Below are 19,479 nucleotides of genomic sequence, written 5' to 3'. Positions count from 1 at the left end.
TTCTGTGCTGTCTGGGTGTAGTAGGTGCACTTTATACCTACCTTTCAGGGTCTTGGGGTGGGCTATTTTTCTAACCCTCACTGTTTTCTTACAGTCCCAGCGACCCTCTACAAGCTCACATAGGTTTGGGGTCCATTCGTGGTTCGCATTCCACTTTTGGAGTATATGGTTTGTGTTGCCCCTATACCTATGTGCTCCTATTGCAATCTACTGTAACTTTACATTGCTTGCATTACTTCCTTTTGCTATTACTTTCAAAATGTTGGTCTGTGTACATATATCTTGTGTATATATCTTATCCTCATACTGAGGGTACTCACTGATATACTTTTGGCATATTATCATACAAATAAAGTACCTTTATTTTTAGTACTTCTGTGTATTGTGTTTTCTTATGATATTGTGCATATGACACCAGTGGTATAGTAGGAGCTTTACATGTCTCCTAGTTCAGCCTAAGCTGCTTTGCCATGGCTACCTTCTATCAGCCTAAGCTGCTACAAACACCTCTTCTACACTAAGAAGGGATAACTGGACCTGGCACAAGGTGTAAATACCTCTGGTACCCACTACAAGCCAGGCGAGCCTCCTACAGCCTGTACCCGGGGTCCATGCTGGAGCCCCGGGAATGCATGGGATTGGCACCCCAATAACAGATTTGGAATGGGGGGACAATTCCATGATCTTAGACATGTTACATGGCCATATTCGGAGTTACCATTGTGAAGCTACATATAGGTATTGACCTATATGTAGTGCACACGTGTAATGGTGTCCCCGCACTCTCAACGTCCGGGGAAATTGCCCTGAACAATGTGGGGCACCTTGGCTAGTGCCAGGGTGCCCTCCCACTTAGTAACTTTGCACCTAACCTTCACCAAGTGAGGGTTAGACATATAGGTGACTTATAAGTTAGTTAAGTGCAGTGTAAAATGGCTGTGAGATAACATGGACGTTATTTCAATCAGGCTGCAGTGGCAGTCCTGTGTAAGAATTGTGTGAGCTCCCTATGGGTGGAAAAGAAATGCTGCAGCCCATAGGGATCTCCTGGAACCCCAATACTCTGGGTACCTAGGTACCACATACTAGGGACTTATAAGGTGGGTCCAGTGTGCCAATCAGAATTGGTAAGAATGGTCACTAGCCTGCAGTGACAATTTAAAAGACAAGAGAGCATAAGCACTGAGGTTTTGGTTAGCAGAGCCTCAGTGACACAGTTAGGCACCACACTGGGAACACATACAGGCCACAAACTATGAGCACTGGGGTCCTGGCTAGCAGGATCCCACTGACGCAGGCAAAAACAAACTGACACACAAGTAAAAATGGGGGTAACATGCCAGGCAAGATGGTACTTTCCTACACAGGGTTCATACAACTGCCAACTGGAGACCCAATGTCTAACAGATACACATATGAATAGTACTCATACTTTCTTAATGACCCTTGTCAGTTCTCTTTCCTTTTGTGCGTTGAGAAGAAGTGATATTGTTCTGGTTTTAAGCACCACTGGCTACACTTTGGGGTGAATCTATAGTTTCACAGTTTTTGCTGCCAGTTAAGCGAGGCCTTTAGCTGAAGTCATATTCATGCAGCATCTCCTGTATGTTCAATTTTTACACTTATGAAGTATATATAGACCCCCTGCTGTACCACATTTGGGTGCCATGTAGTGAAGTACGACATTTGTAAAGTTTGCTTTCACATAATTACACAAAATTTCACATAAATGACTAATAATACTACGTAATTATGAAAAAGGGGCATTTGGAGCAATATTTTAGTATGAAATGCATCTTCATGTTCATGTTCATTTGGGACGCACTGATGCATTTTATGCAAAAACACTGTGCAGAAAAACTCAACCGCTTCAAACATCAGCAGCCAGCATTTTGGTAAGTTTTTGTTATTTCTGTGAGCTTATGCTACATTTTTGCTGTGACCTGTGCATCATTATGTGATGGTCTGACATTCAGATTACCTGTTCTATGCCCATCGTCCCCACGAGTAGGATATTCCAGCATGAATTGAATCCAGTCGCCAGGGATTACCAGCAGATTTATGTCAGCATTACGCACAATGATTGTGATCTCCTCTTTTTCTTGAGTACTGACTAAAATTGGTATTCATTAGGACATTAATTCAAACATGCATTTCTCAGGGATTCTGGTGCTGGATGTAAGGTTGTTCCACAGGCACAGCATGTGTATTTGGGGCACGTAGCAGAGAAGCCTGGTCAAGCTGCCCATGAGTGAAGTGTTTCAGGTTAGTCAGTCAGTATGGCACTGAAAGCAAGGGGCTACCATGATTCTTCAGGTTTGTCCAGTGTGAAGCAGAGATAACTGCTGGTTAAATTTTACCTAAGGCAGCTCAGAACTCACTGTGGGGAGCATGTTAGTGAAGTACAGAGCATGTGAGGAACTGCTCATTGTGCCCATTAAGGTATGTATATCCAACAGTGCAGATTTATTTGCAATTTCATGGAGTGGGAACTTGACCGGAAAATATTGAAGTGCTTTACATGAGAACCAGTTACATTACATTTATTTTTGTTTTTCATGCACTGGGAGATTAAGTGATTTGCCCAGAATCACAAAATGTTGAGCCATTGTGGATACTCAAACCTGGTTCCCCATCTCCAGAATCAGCTGGCCTAGCAGTTACACCACATCCTCCTCCACAATCTCAAAGGTTTCTCTTTTGGTCGTTCTGTAATCAATCTTGATCTATCCTACTTAGTTCTGGTGAACAAAAGACTGGATTCTTCCCCTCTTTTGCCTTCTTATTATATGAAAAGGAAGTACTGAGGAGGTACCATGAGGCATGTGTAAGACAAAAAAGACCTCAGTGGTATGCAGCTGAAAATTCCACCACTAAAAGAGATTTCTACCCTTATTGAGGAAGTATAATCTATTATCAATGTTGAGAAGTCCAATAGGGGCAATGTCGCAGCACTTAAGTTAAGATAACCAGGTTTTTAGGTACTGCTGATAAACCAATGTTATATATGGCCTATGCCCCCCTCTCCCACCAAAGATACTGGTACCGCTACAGTTGATATGGAACCAAAGGAGGGGCCCTTGCTTCAAACGAGCCAAAAGGAGGGGAACTTGCTTTTTGAGCAGCAGTAGATTTGCACCTCTAGTAACACCTGACCCCCTTGAGGGTAATAAGGTTAATTATCCTCACTCACTGCAATGCAACACTACAAACTGGGATCCGAGTTTCAGTTGTGATTTAACTTCTGTAGTTCATCTTCTTCCTCTTAAAGGAGGAGATTGGGCATTTAAACCTTATGGTTTCTGGAATGACTAAAATGGCTGAGGAGTAATTGCAGGGTGTGATTTGCAGTTCTCCTGATTGTACTAGCAACCATCAGGTCCACCATCCCAACAAGCTCAAACAGACACGTTCAACCAGAACTAAACACTCCTAAAACTCACTTTGCTCTGGACCATAGTCCCTCCCAAAATGCTCCTGAAAGATACACCTATAATGTAGATGGGCACACAGTCGCCATATACACAATCTATATTACCTAGAGTGATGATCATTGGAACGATTGGTGTGTTCCTGACTTTTATTCATGGACTTCTGGGTATTGCAATTGTTGAGGGTCTATAAACCCAGATAGAACTTCTCAAGAGGTGAGTTTTGGTTTAGACAATAGGGCCTCTCACCAAGATACCTTTTCTATTAGACCTAACCCAAAACCCCTAGTCCAACATGAAGGTGGGGTATTCATGAGAAATGTCCCAAAATATGAGGGAAGAAGGAGGGAGGACAATGACTCATTAAAAAACAAGGTAATTGTGAGAAAGCAGCCTCTTTCTAGCCTTGTTACCCCCACTTTTGGCATGTTTGTGAGTGTATGTCAGGGTGTTTTCACTGTCTCACTGGGATCCTGCTAGCCAGGGCCCAGTGCTCATAGTGAAAACCCTATGTTTTCAGTATGTTTGTTATGTGTCACTGGGACCCTGCTAGTCAGGACCCCAGTTGTCATAAGTTTGTGGCCTATATGTGTGTGTTCCCTGTGTGGTGCCTAACTGTCTCACTGAGGCTCTGCTAACCAGAACCTCAGTGGTTATGCTCTCTCATTACTTTCAAATTGTCACTAACAGGCTAGTGACCAATTTTACCAATTTACATTGGCATACTGGAACACCCTTATAATTCCCTAGTATATGGTACTGAGGTACCCAGTGTAGGAGGCTGGACTGGCTTGTAGTGAGTACCAAGGGGTACTTGCACCTTGCACCAGGCCCAGTTATCTCTTATTAGTGTATAGGGTGTATAGCAGCTTAGGCTGATAGATAATGGTAGCTTAGCAGAGCAGCTTAGGCTGAACTAGGAGACGTGTGAAGCTACTACAGTACCACAAGTGTCACTTGCACAATATCATAAGAAAACACAATACACAGTTATACTAAAAATAAAGGTACTTTATTTTTATGACAATATGCCAAAGTATCTTAGAGTGTACCCTCAGTGAGAGGATAGGAAATATACCCTAGATATATATACACAATAGCAAAAATATGTAGTATAGTCTTAGAAAACAGTGCAAACAATGTATAGTTACAATAGGATGCAATGGGGAAACTAGGGATAGGGGCAACACAAACCATATACTCCAAAAGTGGAATGCGAACCACGAATGGACCCCAAACCTATGTGACCTTGTAGAGGGTCGCTGGGACTATTAGAAAATAGTGAGAGTTAGAAAAATAATCCTCCCCAAGACCCTGAAAAGTGAGTGCAAAGTGCACTAAAGTTCCCCTAAGGACAAAGAAGTCGTGTTAGAGGAATAATGCAGGAAAGACACAAACCAGCAATGCAACAACTGTGGATTTCCAATCTAGGGTACCTGTGGAACAAGGGGACCAAGTCCAAAAGTCACAAGCAAGTCGGAGATGGGCATATGCCCAGGAAATGCCAGCTGTGGATGCAAAGAAGCTTCTACTGGACAGAAGAAGCTGAGGTTTCTGCAGGAACGAAAAGGGCTAGAGACTTCCCCTTTGGTGGACGGATCCCACTCGCCAAGGAGAGTCGTGCAGAAGTGTTTTCACGCCGAAAGAATGCCACCAAGCCTTGCTAGCTGCAAATCGTGCAGTTAGCGTTTTTGGACGCTGCTGTGGCCCTGGAGGGACCAGGAGGTCGCAAATTGGACCAGGAGAGAGAGGGGACATGGAGCAAGACAAGGAGCCCTCTCAGCAGCAGGTAGCACCCGGAGAAGTGCCAGAAACAGGCACTACGAGGATGCATGAAACGGTGCTCACCCGAAGTCGTACAAAGGAGTCCCACGTCGCCGGAGACCAACTTAGAAAGTCGTGCAATGCAGGTTAGAGTGCCGTGGACCCAGGCTTGGCTGTGCACAAAAGATTTCCGCCGGAAGTGCACAGGGGCCGGAGTAGCTGCAAAAGTCGCGGTTCCCAGCAATGCAGCCCAGCGAGGTGAGGCAAGGACTTACCTCCACCAAACTTGGACTGAAGAGTCACTGGACTGTGGGGGCCACTTGGACAGAGTTGCTGGATTCGAGGGACCTCGCTCGTCGTGCTGAGAGGAGACCCAAGGGACCGGTAATGCAGCTTTTTGGTGCCTGAGGTTGCAGGGGAAAGATTCAGTCGACCCACGGGAGATTTCTTCGGAGCTTCTAGTGCAGAGAGGAGGCAGACTACCCCCACAGCATGCACCACCAGGAAAACAGTCGAGAAGGCGGCAGGATCAGCGTTACAGAGTTGCAGTAGTCGTCTTTGCTACTATGTTGCAGTTTTGCAGGCTTCCAGCGTGGTCAGCAGTCGATTCCTTGGTAGAAGGTGAAGAGAGAGATGCAGAGGAACTCGGCTGAGCTCTTGCATTCGTTATCTAAAGTTTCCCCAGAGACAGAGACCCTAAATAGCCAGAAAAGAGGGTTTGGCTACCTAGGAGAGAGGATAGGCTACTAACATCTGAAGGAGCCTATCAGAAGGACTCTCTGACGTCACCTGGTGGCACTGGCCACTCAGAGCAGTCCAGTGTGCTGGCAGCACCTCTGTTTCCAAGATGGCAGAGGTCTGGAGCACACTGGAGGAGCTCTGGACACCTCCCAGGGGAGGTGCAGGGGAGTAGTCACTCCCCTTTCCTTTGTCCAGTTTCGCGCCAGAGCAGGGGCTAAGGGGTCCCTGAACCGGTGTAGACTGGCTTATGCAGAATTGGGCACATCTGTGCCCAAGAAAGCATTTCCAGAGGCTGGGGGAGGCTACTCCTCCCCTGCCTTCACACCATTTTCCAAAGGGAGAGAGTGTAACACCCTCTCTCAGAGGAAGTCCTTTGTTCTGCCATCCTGGGACAAGCCTGGCTTGACCCCAGGAGGGCAGAAACCTGTCTGAGGGGTTGGCAGCAGCAGCAGCAGCAGCTGCAGTGAAACCCCAGAAAAGGCAGTTTGGCAGTACCAGGGTCTGTGCTACAGACCACTGGGGTCATGGAATTGTCCCAATAATGCCAGGATGGCGTAGATGGGGCAATTCCATGATCTTAGACATGTTACATGGCCATATTCGGAGTTACCATTGTGAAGCTACATATAGGTAGTGACCTATATGTAGTGCACGCGTGTAATGGTGTCCCCGCACTCACAAAGTTCAGGGAATTGGTCCTGAACAATGTGGGGGCACCTTGGCTAGTGCCAGGGTGCCCTCACACTAAGTAACTTTGCACCTAACCTTTACCAGGTAAAGGTTAGACATATAGGTGACTTATAAGTTACTTAAGTGCAGTGTAAAATGGCTGTGAAATAACGTGGACGTTATTTCACTCAGGCTGCAGTGGCAGGCCTGTGTAAGAATTGTCAGAGCTCCCTATGGGTGGCAAAAGAAATGCTGCAGCCCATAGGGATCTCCTGGAACCCCAATACCCTGGGTACCTCAGTACCATATACTAGGGAATTATAAGGGTGTTCCAGAAAGCCAATGTAAATTGGTAAAATTGGTCACTAGCCTGTTAGTGACAATTTGTACAGAGAGAGCATAACCACTGAGGTTCTGGTTAGCAGAGCCTCAGTGAGACAGTTAGGCACCACACAGGGAACACATACATATAGGCCACAAACTTATGAGCACTGGGGTCCTGACTAGCAGGGTCCCAGTGACACATAACAAACATACTGAAAACATAGGGTTTTCACTATGAGCACTGGGCCCTGGCTAGCAGGATCCCAGTGAGACAGTGAAAACACCCTGACATACACTCACAAACAGGCCAAATGTGGGGGTAACAAGGCTAGAAAGAGGCTACTTTCTCACACAACCCCCCCCCTAAACGAAGGACAATAAGGCTAACCTTGGCCAGTTGAGACTTTATTGTCTAAGTGGTGATAAGTAGAGAGTAGCTCTGCAATAGACTGGTTACTCCCTTTATCATCCACTATATGGTTACTTCCCTGTGGGGATGTAAACCACCCTGTTTGAAGTTTTTTAGCTAAGCAACAATGTGAAGATGTATTTTCAGAGTTTCTATCAGTAAGTTTTAGTTTAGAGCAGTGGGAATTGTCCACTGAACCTATTTGTAGTGATGGAAATGCCAGACAGGGATGCTGTCTCAGAAAAGCCATAGCTGGGCAAAAACTTTGTCCATATGGCTGGAAGAGAGAACAGGGATGCTGTTTCCCTTGAGTTGGAGCAGGGCAGGGATGCTGTCCTATGAGCTCCACACTAGGGCAGGGATGCTGTCCTAAGTGTTGTGAGGTAGTGCAGGGTTTCTGCACTAAAGTTTCTCTGGGAGGGTTGGAGGGATGCTCCATGTTAACTAAAATGGTGCTCTTTTTGTCACCAATGTTAGTTATCCCACAGAGAGGTACTTCCACCTCAGGGAGTACAGTTTTGCCAACTGATGATTCCCTTAGAACAGGTGCCACCCCAGGAGAGGTTTCTCCCACCACAGGAATGGTATCCTGAATGGTAGGGTGGATAGGGGATACTGTGATACCCTTTTTACCTGTTGATGGAGAGGGATCCTGAGTTTTCAGGCCTTCTCTCCTTTGCTTTTTCATTTCAGTAGAAATGAGAGGGAACAATTCCTCAGGGATGCCCAGCATGGCTGCATGGGCATAAAACTCTACATCAGCCCAACCTGAGGCCTCTAGGTCATTACCTAAGAGACAGTCTACAGGTAAGCTAGGTGATACCACCACCTGCTTAGGGCCAGTAACTCCACCCCAATTAAACTGAATTATAGCTAAGGGAAGAAACTTAGTGGAGTTATTGTAGGAGGCTGAACTGGCTTGTAGTGAGTACCAAGGGGTACTTGCACCTTGCACCAGGCCCAGTTATCCCTTATTAGTGTATAGGGTGTCTAGCAGCTTAGGCTGATAGATAATGGTAGCTTAGCAGAGCAGCTTAGGCTGAACTAGGAGACGTGTGAAGCTACTACCGTACCACTTAGTGTCATATGCACAATATCATAAGAAAACACAATACACAGTTATACTAAAAATAAAGGTACTTTATTTTTATGACAATATGCCAAAGTATCTTAGAGTGTACCCTCAGTGAGAGGATAGGAAATATACACAAGATATATATACACAATAGCAAAAATATGCAGTATAGTCTTAGAAAACAGTGCAAACAATGTATAGTTACAATAGGATGCAATGGGGAAACATAGGGATAGGGGCAACACAAACCATATACTCCAAAAGTGGAATGCGAACCACGAATGGTCCCCAAACCTATGTGACCTTGTAGAGGGTCGCTGGGACTATTAGAAAATAGTGAGAGTTAGAAAAATAACCCTCCCCAAGACCCTGAAAAGTGAGTGCAAAGTGCACTAAAGATCCCCTAAGGACAAAGAAGTCGTGTTAGAGGAATAATGCAGGAAAGACACAAACCAGCAATGCAACAACTGTGGATTTCCAATCTAGGGTACCTGTGGAACAAGGGGACCAAGTCCAAAAGTCACAAGCAAGTCGGAGATGGGCAAATGCCCAGGAAATGTCAGCTGCGGGTGCAAAGAAGCTTCTACTGGACAGAAGAAGCTGAGGTTTCTGCAGGAACGAAAAGGGCTAGAGACTTCCCCTTTGGTGGACGGATCCCGCTCCCCTTGGAGAGTCGTGCAGAAGTGTTTTCCCGCTGAACGGACGCCAACAAGCCTTGCTTAGTTGCAAATCGTGCATTTGGCATTTTTGGACGCTGCTGGGGCCCAGGAGGGACCAGGACGTCGCAAATTGGACCTGAAGAGAGAGGGGACGTCGAGCAAGACAAAGAGCCCTCACTGAAGCAGGTAGCACCCGGAGAAGTGCCAGAAACAGGCACTACGAGGATGCGTGAAACGGTGCTCGCCGAAGTTGCACAAAGGAGTCCCACGTCGCCGGAGACCAACTTAGAAAGTCGTGCAATGCAGGTTAGAGTGCCGTGGACCCAGGCTTGGCTGTGCACAAAGGATTTCCGCCGGAAGTGCACAGGGGCCGGAGTAGCTGCAAAGTCGCGGTTCCCAGCAATGCAGCCCAGCGAGGTGAGGCAAGGACTTACCTCCACCAAACTTGGACTGAAGAGTCACTGGACTGTGGGGGTCACTTGGACAGAGTCGCTGGATTCGAGGGACCTCGCTCGTCGTGCTGAGAGGAGACATAAGGGACTGGTAATGCAGCTTTTTGGTGCCTGCGGTTGCAGGGGGAAGATTCCGTCGACCCACAGGAGATTTCTTCGGAGCTTCTGGTGCAGAGAGGAGGCAGACTACCCCCACAGCATGCACAAGCAGGAAAACAGTCGAGAAGGCGGCAGGATCAGCGTTACAGAGTTGCAGTAGTCGTCTTTGCTACTATGTTGCAGGTTTGCAGGCTTCCAGCGCGGTCAGCAGTCGATTCCTTATCAGAAGGTGAAGAGAGAGATGCAGAGGAACTCGGATGAGCTCTTGCATTCGTTATCTGAAGTTTCCCCAGAGACAGAGACCCTAAATAGCCAGAAAAGAGGGTTTGGCTACCTAGGAGAGAGGATAGGCTACTAACACCTGAAGGAGCCTATCAGCAGGAGTCTCTGACGTCACCTGGTGGCACTGGCCACTCAGAGCAGTCCAGTGTGCCAGCAGCACCTCTGTTTCCAAGATGGCAGAGGTCTGGAGCACACTGGAGGAGCTCTGGACACCTCCCAGGGGAGGTGCAGGTCAGGGGAGTGGTCACTCCCCTTTCCTTTGTCCAGTTTCGCGCCAGAGCAGGGGCTAAGGGGTCCCTGAACCGGTGTAGACTGGCTTATGCAGAATTGGGCACCTCTGTGCCCAAAAAAGCATTTCCAGAGGCTGGGGGAGGCTACTCCTGCCCTGCCTTCACACCATTTTCCAAAGGGAGAGGGTGTCACACCCTCTCTCAGAGGAAGTTCTTTGTTCTGCCATCCTGGGCCAGGCCTGGCTGGACCCCAGGAGGGCAGATGCCTGTCTGAGGGGTTGGCAGTAGCAGCAGCTGCAGTGAAACCCCAGGAAGGGCAGTTTGGCAGTACCAGGGTCTGTGCTACAGACCACTGGGATCATGGGATTGTGCCAACTATGCCAGGATGGCATAGAGGGGGCAATTCCATGATCATAGATATGTTACATGGCCATTTTCGGAGTTACCATTGTGAAGCTACATATAGGTAGAGACCTATATGTAGTGCACGCGTGTAATGGTGTCCCCGCACTCACAAAGTTCAGGGAATTGGCTCTGAACAATGTGGGGGCACCTTGGCTAGTGCCAGGGTGCCCACACACTAAGTAACTTTGCACCTAACCTTTACCAGGTAAAGGTTAGACATATAGGTGACTTATAAGTTACTTAAGTGCAGTGTAAAATGGCTGTGAAATAACGTGGACGTTATTTCACTCAGGCTGCAGTGGCAGGCCTGTGTAAGAATTGTCAGAGCTCCCTATGGGTGGCAAAAGAAATGCTGCAGCCCATAGGGATCTCCTGGAACCCCAATACCCTGGGTACCTCAGTACCATATACTAGGGAATTATAAGGGTGTTCCAGTAAGCCAATGTAAATTGGTAAAAATGGTCACTAGCCTGTTAGTGACAATTTGGAAAGAAATGAGAGAGCATAACCACTGAGGTTCTGGTTAGCAGAGCCTCAGTGAGACAGTTAGTCACTACACAGGTAACACATTCAGGCACACTTATGAGCACTGGGGCCCTGGGTTACCAGGGTCCCAGTGACACATACAACTAAAACAACATATATACAGTGAAAAATGGGGTAACATGCCAGGCAAGATGGTACTTTCCTACACAACCCCCCCCCAAACGAAGGACAATAAGACTAGCCATGACCTGATGAGTCTTCATTGTCTAAGTGGAAATATCTGGAGAGTCCATCTGCATTGGAGTGGCTACTCCCAGGTCTATGTTCCACTGTATAGTCCATTCCCTGTAGGGATATGGACCACCTCAACAATTTAGGATTTTCACCTTTCATTTGTTTTAGCCAAAGTAGAGGTTTGTGGTCTGTCTGAACAATGAAGTGAGTGCCAAACAGGTATGGCCTCAACTTCTTCAGTGCCCAGACCACAGCAAAGGCCTCCCTCTCAATGGCAGACCAACGCTTTTCTCTAGGGGTCAACCTCCTACTAATAAAAGCAACAGGTTGATCCTGGCCCTCAGAATTAAGTTGTGATAGGACTGCCCCTACTCCTAATTCAGATGCATCAGTTTGGACATAGAATTTTTTAGAGTAACAAGGGCTTTTCAGGACAGGTGCAGAGCACATGGCCTGCTTCAGCTCCTCAAAAGCTTTCTGACAGTTTGCTGTCCATAATACCTTTTTAGGCATTTTCTTGGATGTGAGGTCATTAAGAGGGGCTGCAATGGAGCCATAGTTCTTAATGAACCTCCTGTAATACCCAGTGAGGCCTAGGAAGGCTCTCACCTGAGTCTGAGTGGTAGGGGGAACCCAATCAATAATTGTTTGGATTTTCCCCTGAAGTGGTGCAATCTGTTCCCCACCAACAAGGTATCCCAGATAAACCACCTTACCCTGCCCTATCTGGCACTTTGAAGCCTTGATAGTGAGGCCTGCCTTTTGCAGGGCCTCCAAAACTTTCCATAGGTGGACCAGGTGATCATCCCAGCTGGAGCTAAAAACAGCTATATCGTCCAAATATGCTGCACTGAAAGCTTCCAGCCCTTGCAGGACTGTGTTCACCAACCTCTGAAAAGTGGCAGGTGCATTTTTCAAACCAAAAGGCATTACAGTAAACTGGTAATGTCCTCCAATGGTGGAAAATGCAGTCTTAGGTTTAGCATCTTCTGACAATTTGATCTGCCAATACCCTGCAGTCAAATCAAAAGTGCTTAGATACTTGGCAGATGCCATTGTATCTATGAGCTCATCTGCCCTGGGTATAGGGTGAGCATCAGTTTTGGTTACCAAGTTGAGACCTCTATAGTCTACACAAAACCGCATTTCCTTCTTTCGATCTTTGGAATGGGGTTTTGGTACCAGTACCACAGGAGAAGCCCATGGACTGTCAGAGTGCTCAACTACTCCTAGTTCTAACATTTTCTGGACCTCTTGCTTTATGCAGTCCCTGACATGGTCAGGCTGCCTATAGATCTTACTTTTGACAGGTAAACTGTCTCCAGTATCTATAGTGTGCTCACACCAAGAAGTGGTACCTGGCACAGTAGAGAAGAGTTCAGAGAATTGATCTAGGAGATTTATGCAATTGTCTTTCTGCTCAGCAGTAAGACAATCAGCCAAAACTACACCTTCCACAAGAGCATCTTGATCTGTGGAAGAGAAGAGATCAGGTAGAGGATCACTGTCTTCTTCCTGTCCCTCATCAGTTGCCATGAGCAGGATGAGATCAGCCCTGTCATAGTAGGGTTTCAGGCGGTTGACATGGAGCACCCTAAGGGGACTCCTGGCAGTGCCTAAGTCAACTAAATAGGTGACTTCTCCCTTCTTTTCAACAATTGTGTGGGGACCACTCCATTTATCTTGGAGTGCTCTTGGGGCCACAGGCTCCAAGACCCACACTTTCTGCCCTGGTTGGTACTGAACCAAAACAGCCTTCTGATCATGCCATTGCTTCTGGAGCTCTTGGCTGGCCTGAAGGTTTTTACTGGCCTTTTTCATGTACTCAGCCATCCTTGATCTGAGGCCAAGTACATAATCCACAATATCCTGCTTAGGAGCTTTTAAAGGTTGTTCCCAACCCTCCTTTACAAGTGTGAGTGGACCCCTAACAGGGTGTCCAAAAAGAAGTTCAAAGGGGCTGAAGCCCACTCCTTTCTGGGGTACCTCCCTGTAGGCAAAAAGGAGGCATGGTAGAAGGATATCCCATCTCCTGCGGAGTTTTTCAGGGAGACCCATAATCATGCCTTTGAGAGTTTTATTAAATCTCTCCACCAGTCCATTTGTTTGTGGATGATAGGGTGTTGTGAACTTGTACGTTACACCACACTCCTTCCACATGGCCTTTAAGTATGCAGACATGAAATTGCTTCCCCTGTCTGATACCACTTCCTTTGGGAAGCCCACCCTGGAAAATATTCCCAGGAGGGCCTTTGCCACTGCCGGTGCTGTAGTGGTCCTTAAAGGAATAGCTTCAGGATATCTTGTGGCATGGTCCACTACCACTAAGATAAATCTATTGCCTGAAGCAGTAGGAGGGTCAAGGGGGCCAACTATGTCAACCCCTACCCTTTCAAAGGGAACCCCAACCACAGGCAGTGGGATAAGGGGTGCCTTTGGGGTGCCACCTGTCTTGCCACTGGCTTGACAGGTTTCACAGGACTTACAAAATTCCTTTGTGTCCTCAGACATCCTAGGCCAATGAAACAGGGGAACAAGCCTGTCCCAAGTTTTCATTTGTCCTTGGTGCCCAGCTAAGGGAATGTCATGTGCCAGTGTTAGGAGGAACTTTCTGTACTCCTGAGGAATCACTAATCTCCTGGCAGCTCCAGGTTTAGGATCCCTATGCTCAGTGTACAAGAGGTTGTCCTCCCAGTAAACTCTGTGAGAGTCACTGACATCCCCATTAGCCTGTTTGACAGCTTGCTGTCTGAGACCCTCTAATGTGGGACAGGTTTGCTGTGCCACACTCAGCTCCTCTCTGGCAGGCCCCCCTTCACCCAAAAGCTCAGCAGTGTCTGCTTCCAGCTCCTCTGGTGTAGGTTCTGCACAGGGAGGGAATTCTTCTTCCTCAGAAGTAGAATCCACTGTAGAGGGAGGGATAGTAGGAAGTGGTTTGCTTCTACTAGCCCTAGCTTTAGGGAGCACTTGGTCCATTGTTCCAGGATCCAAGCTTCCCTGTCCTTTTTGCTTTTTGGCCTGAGCCCTTGTCAAAGCAAAAATATGCCCTGGGATGCCCAGCATTGCTGCATGGGCCTCCAACTCCACATCTGACCAAGCTGATGTCTCCAAATCATTCCCTAATAGACAGTCTACAGGTAAATCTGAAGCTACCACAACTTTCTTTGGACCAGTAACCCCCCCCCCCAGTTGAGATTAACAACAGCCATGGGGTGGCTAAGTGTGTTGTTGTGAGCATCGGTTACTTGGTACTGGTGACCAAGTAGGTGTTGTTCAGGGTGGACCAGTTTCTCTATGACCATAGTCACACTGGCACCAGTGTCCCTGTAGGCCTGAACCTCAACACCATTTATTAGGGGTAGCTGCTTGTACTTATCCATATTAAGGGGACAAGCAACTAAGGTGGCTAAATCAATAGCCCCCTCAGAGACTAACACAGCCTCTGTGGCCTCCCTAACAAGGCCAACCCCAACTAAATTACCAAAAGTGAGCCCAGCTACTCCCTTGGATTGGCTATCAGTAGGTTTGCTCCCACCACCACTGCTATTAGTAGGGACACTAGGTGTAGCAGTAGGGGTTGTAGTGGTAGGAGCAGTGGTGCCTTTCTTTGGACAACTGGGATCTGTTGTCCAATGGCCTTTTATTTTACATAAATAGCACCATGGTTTCTTTTCCTTGTTCTGATTAAAGGAGGATTTGGACCCACCACCCCCACCAGAGTGTTTTTGTGGACCTGATGAAGACTCATTTTTAGATTTGTCCCCACCCTTGTCTGAAGACTTACCATCCTTCTTTGTGTTGCCATCTTTGTCACCCCCTGTATGAACTTTTCTGTTCACTCTTGTTCTGACCCATTTGTCTGCCTTCTTTCCCAATTCTTGGGGAGAGGTCAGATCAGAGTCCACCAAGTACTGGTGCAACAAATCAGACACACAATTATTAAGAATATGCTCTCTCAGGATTAAGTTATACAGGCTGTCATAATCAGTAACTTTACTGCCATGTAACCACCCCTCCAAGGCCTTCACTGAATGGTCAATGAAATCAACCCAGTCTTGTGAAGACTCCTTTTTGGTCTCTCTGAACTTTATCCTGTACTGTTCAGTGGTTAAGCCATAACCATCCAGGAGTGCATTCTTAAGAACTTGGAAATTATTAGCATAATTTTCTTTCACAGTAAGGAGCCTATCCCTACCTTTTCCACTAAATGATAGCCATAGGATAGCAGCCCACTGCCTTTGAGGGACATCCTGTACAACACAGGCCCTCTCAAGTGCAGCAAACCACTTGTTAATGTCATCCCCCTCCTTATAAGGGGGAACTATCTTGTGCAGATTCCTGGAATCATGCTCTTTTGCAGGATGACTATGGGGAATGCTGCTGCTGCCACCATGGGTTTCTAAACCCAACTTCTGTCTTTCCTTCTCTAGTTCAAAAGACTGTCTATCCAAATCCAGCTGTTGCTTTTTAAGCTTCAGTCTGGTTTGTTCCACCCTCAACTTATTGAGTTCCATCTCTAACATTCTGTCATCAGGGTTGGTGGGAGGGACATTCCTAGAAACAGAGGTATGATGGGAATGAACAGAAGGAGACCTGTCCCTTACAGAAGCCACCCTAACAGCTTGGTTAACAGAAACATTACTACCAGTATGGTGAGAATAAATGCTTTTGCTATGATGTGAGACAACACTATTTGTATGGTGTGGCTCATCATCATTACCAACTATGCTAGACTGTCTAGTAATGGGCAGGCTAGGAAGTTTCTTTCCTGAATCTTTTCCTGGGGGAGTCCCTGAATCAGATTGAGAACTATTAGGTACTTTTTCAACAGATGAGGCACCTATGGCCTTATCCTGTTCTCTAAGCATGTTAAGTAACAGTTCCAAGGAAGGATTCTTTCCTACACTCAAACCTCTCTCTATACAGAGACTCCTTGCTCTTTTCCAGGTAAGGTTGTCATATGCAAGTTTGGACAGATCAACATTTTGGCCTGTGCCAGACATTTTTAGAGAGAGTTAAAGTGATAGTAAAAGATAAAAAGTTTGTCGGAGCTTTTAGAAAGACAGAGAAAAAAAACTTTTTAAACTTTTTAGAACTTTTTAGAAAGTTAGAAGTACTTTTCAGCACTTAGAAAAGAGTGAAAAGAGGAAATGCAAAACTTTTTGGCTATGTGTATATACACTGACCTTGTTTTGTATATTTTTCTCTTATGAAAAGTACAATGACAAGAGTGGTAAGTAGTCTCAAAGCACTTATCCCACCACTGCACAACCAATGTAGGAGGCTGGACTGGCTTGTAGTGAGTACCAAGGGGTACTTGCACCTTGCACCAGGCCCAGTTATCCCTTATTAGTGTATAGGGTGTCTAGCAGCTTAGGCTGATAGATAATGGTAGCTTAGCAGAGCAGCTTAGGCTGAACTAGGAGACGTGTGAAGCTACTACCGTACCACTTAGTGTCATATGCACAATATCATAAGAAAACACAATACACAGTTATACTAAAAATAAAGGTACTTTATTTTTATGACAATATGCCAAAGTATCTTAGAGTGTGCCCTCAGTGAGAGGATAGGAAATATACACAAGATATATATACACAATAGCAAAAATATGCAGTATAGTCTTAGAAAACAGTGCAAACAATGTATAGTTACAATAGGATGCAATGGGGAAACATAGGGATAGGGGCAACACAAACCATATACTCCAAAAGTGGAATGCGAACCACGAATGGACCCCAAACCTATGTGACCTTGTAGAGGGTCGCTGGGACTATTAGAAAATAGTGAGAGTTAGAAAAATAACCCTCCCCAAGACCCTGAAAAGTGAGTGCAAAGTGCACTAAAGTTCCCCTAAGGACAAAGAAGTCGTGTTAGAGGAATAATGCAGGAAAGACACAAACCAGCAATGCAACAACTGTGGATTTCCAATCTAGGGTACCTGTGGAACAAGGGGACCAAGTCCAAAAGTCACAAGCAAGTCGGAGATGGGCAAATGCCCAGGAAATGCCAGCTGCGGGTGCAAAGAAGCTTCTACTGGACAGAAGAAGCTGAGGTTTCTTCAGGAACGAAAAGGGCTAGAGACTTCCCCTTTGGTGGACGGATCCCTCTCGCCTTGGAGAGTCGTGCAGAAGTGTTTTTCCGCTGAAAGGACGCCAACAAGCCTTGCTTAGTCGCAAATCGTGGGCTGCAGCATTTCTTTTGCCACCCATAGGGAGCTCTGACAATTCTTACACAGGCCTGCCACTGCAGCCTGAGTGAAATAACGTCCACGTTATTTCACAGCCATTTTACACTGCACTTAAGTAACTTATAAGTCACCTATATGTCTAACCTTTACCTGGTAAAGGTTAGGTGCAAAGTTACTTAGTGTGTGGGCACCCTGGCACTAGCCAAGGTGCCCCCACATTGTTCAGGGCAAATTCCCCGGACTTTGTGAGTGCAGGGACACCATTACACGCTTGCACTACACATAGGTCACTACCTATGTGTAGCTTCACAATGGTAACTCCGAATATGGCCATGTAACATGTCTATGATCATGGAATTGCCCCCTCTATGCCATCCTGGCATAGTTGGCGCAATCCCATGATCCCAGTGGTCTGTAGCACAGACCCTGGAACTGCCCAAACTGCCTTTCCTGGGGTTTCACTGCAGCTGCTGCTGCTGCCAACCCCTCAGACAGGTTTCTGCCCTCCTGGGGTCAAGCCAGGCTTGTCCCAGGATGGCAGAACAAAGGACTTCCTCTGAGAGAGGGTGTTACACCCTCTCCCTTTGGAAAATGGTGTGAAGGCAGGGGAGGAGTAGCCTCCCCCAGCCTCTGGAAATGCTCTGGCGCGAAACTGGACAAAGGAAAGGGGAGTGACCACTCCCCTGACCTGCACCTCCCCTGGGAGGTGTCCAGAGCTCCTCCAGTGTGCTCCAGATCTCTGCCATCTTGGAAACAGAGGTGCTGCTGGCACACTGGACTGCTCTGAGTGGCCAGTGCCACCAGGTGACGTCAGAGACTCCTTCTGATAGGCTCCTTCAGGTGTTAGTAGCCTATCCTCTCTCCTAGGTAGCCAAACCCTCTTTTCTGGCTATTAAGGGTCTCTGTCTCTGGGGAAACTTTAGATAACGAATGCAAGAGCTCATCCGAGTTCCTCTGCATCTCTCTCTTCACCTTCTGCCAAGGAATCGACTGCTGACCGCGCTGGAAGCCTGCAAAACTGCAACATAGTAGCAAAGACGACTACTGCAACTCTGTAACGCTGATCCTGCCGCCTTCTCAACTGTTTTCCTGGTGGTGCATGCTGTGGGGGTAGTCTGCCTCCTCTCTGCACTAGAAGCTCCGAAGAAATCTCCCGTGGGTTGACGGAATCTTCCCCCTGCAACCGCAGGCACCAAAAAGCTGCATTACCGGTCCCTTGGGTCTCCTCTCAGCACGACGAGCGAGGTCCCTCGAATCCAGCAACTCTGTCCAAGTGGCCCGCACAGTCCAGTGACTCTTCAGTCCAAGTTTGGTGGAGGTAAGTCCTTGCCTCACCTCGCTAGACTGCATTGCTGGGAACCGTGACTTTTGCAACTACTCCGGCCTCCGTGCACTTCCGGCGGAAATCCTTTGTGCACAGTCGAGCCTGGGTCCACGGCACTCTAACCTGCATTGCACGACCTCCTAAGTTGTTCTCCGGCGACGTGGGACTCCTTTGTGTAACTTCGGGTGAGCACCATTTCATGCATCCTCGTAGTGCCTGTTTCTGGCACTTCTCTGGGTGCTACCTGCTGCTAAGAGAGCTCCTTGTCTTGCACGACGTCCCCTCTACCTCCTGGTCCAATTTGAGACCTCCTGGTCCCTCCTGGGCCACAGCAGCATCCAAAAACGGTAACCGCACGATTTGCAGCTAGCAAGGCTTGTTGGCGTTCTTTCAGCGGATAAACACTTCTGCACGACTCTACAAGGCGAGAGGGATCCGTCCTCCAAAGGGGAAGTCTCTAGCCTTTTGCGTTCCTGCAGAAACCGCAGCTTCTTCTGTCCAATAGAAGCTTCTTTGCACCCACAGCTGGCATTTCCTGGGCATCTGCCCATCTTCGACTTGCTTGTGACTTTTGGACTTGGTCCCCTTGTTCCACAGGTACCCCAGATTGGAAATACAGCGTTGTTGCATTGTTGGTTTGTGTCTTTCCTGCATTATTCCTCTAACACAACTTCTTTATCCTTAGGGGAACTTTAGTGCACTTTG

The 19,479-nt window shown here is 47.1% G+C and overlaps 1 protein-coding gene across 1 annotated transcript in view; it reads right to left on the bottom strand.

Moving 5' to 3' along the window:
* LOC138293833 (lactoperoxidase-like) overlaps positions 1 to 19,479 on the bottom strand; it is an 814,295-nt gene that overhangs the window by 444,545 nt on the left and 350,271 nt on the right. The gene's annotated exons all lie outside the window — the stretch shown is intronic.

Source organism: Pleurodeles waltl, chromosome 4_2 (genome assembly GCF_031143425.1).
Source record: "Pleurodeles waltl isolate 20211129_DDA chromosome 4_2, aPleWal1.hap1.20221129, whole genome shotgun sequence".
Taxonomy (NCBI): Eukaryota; Metazoa; Chordata; class Amphibia; order Caudata; family Salamandridae; genus Pleurodeles; species Pleurodeles waltl.
Note: the sequence above shows the minus strand (reverse complement) of the source record. Positions and strands in the feature narration are given on the sequence as shown.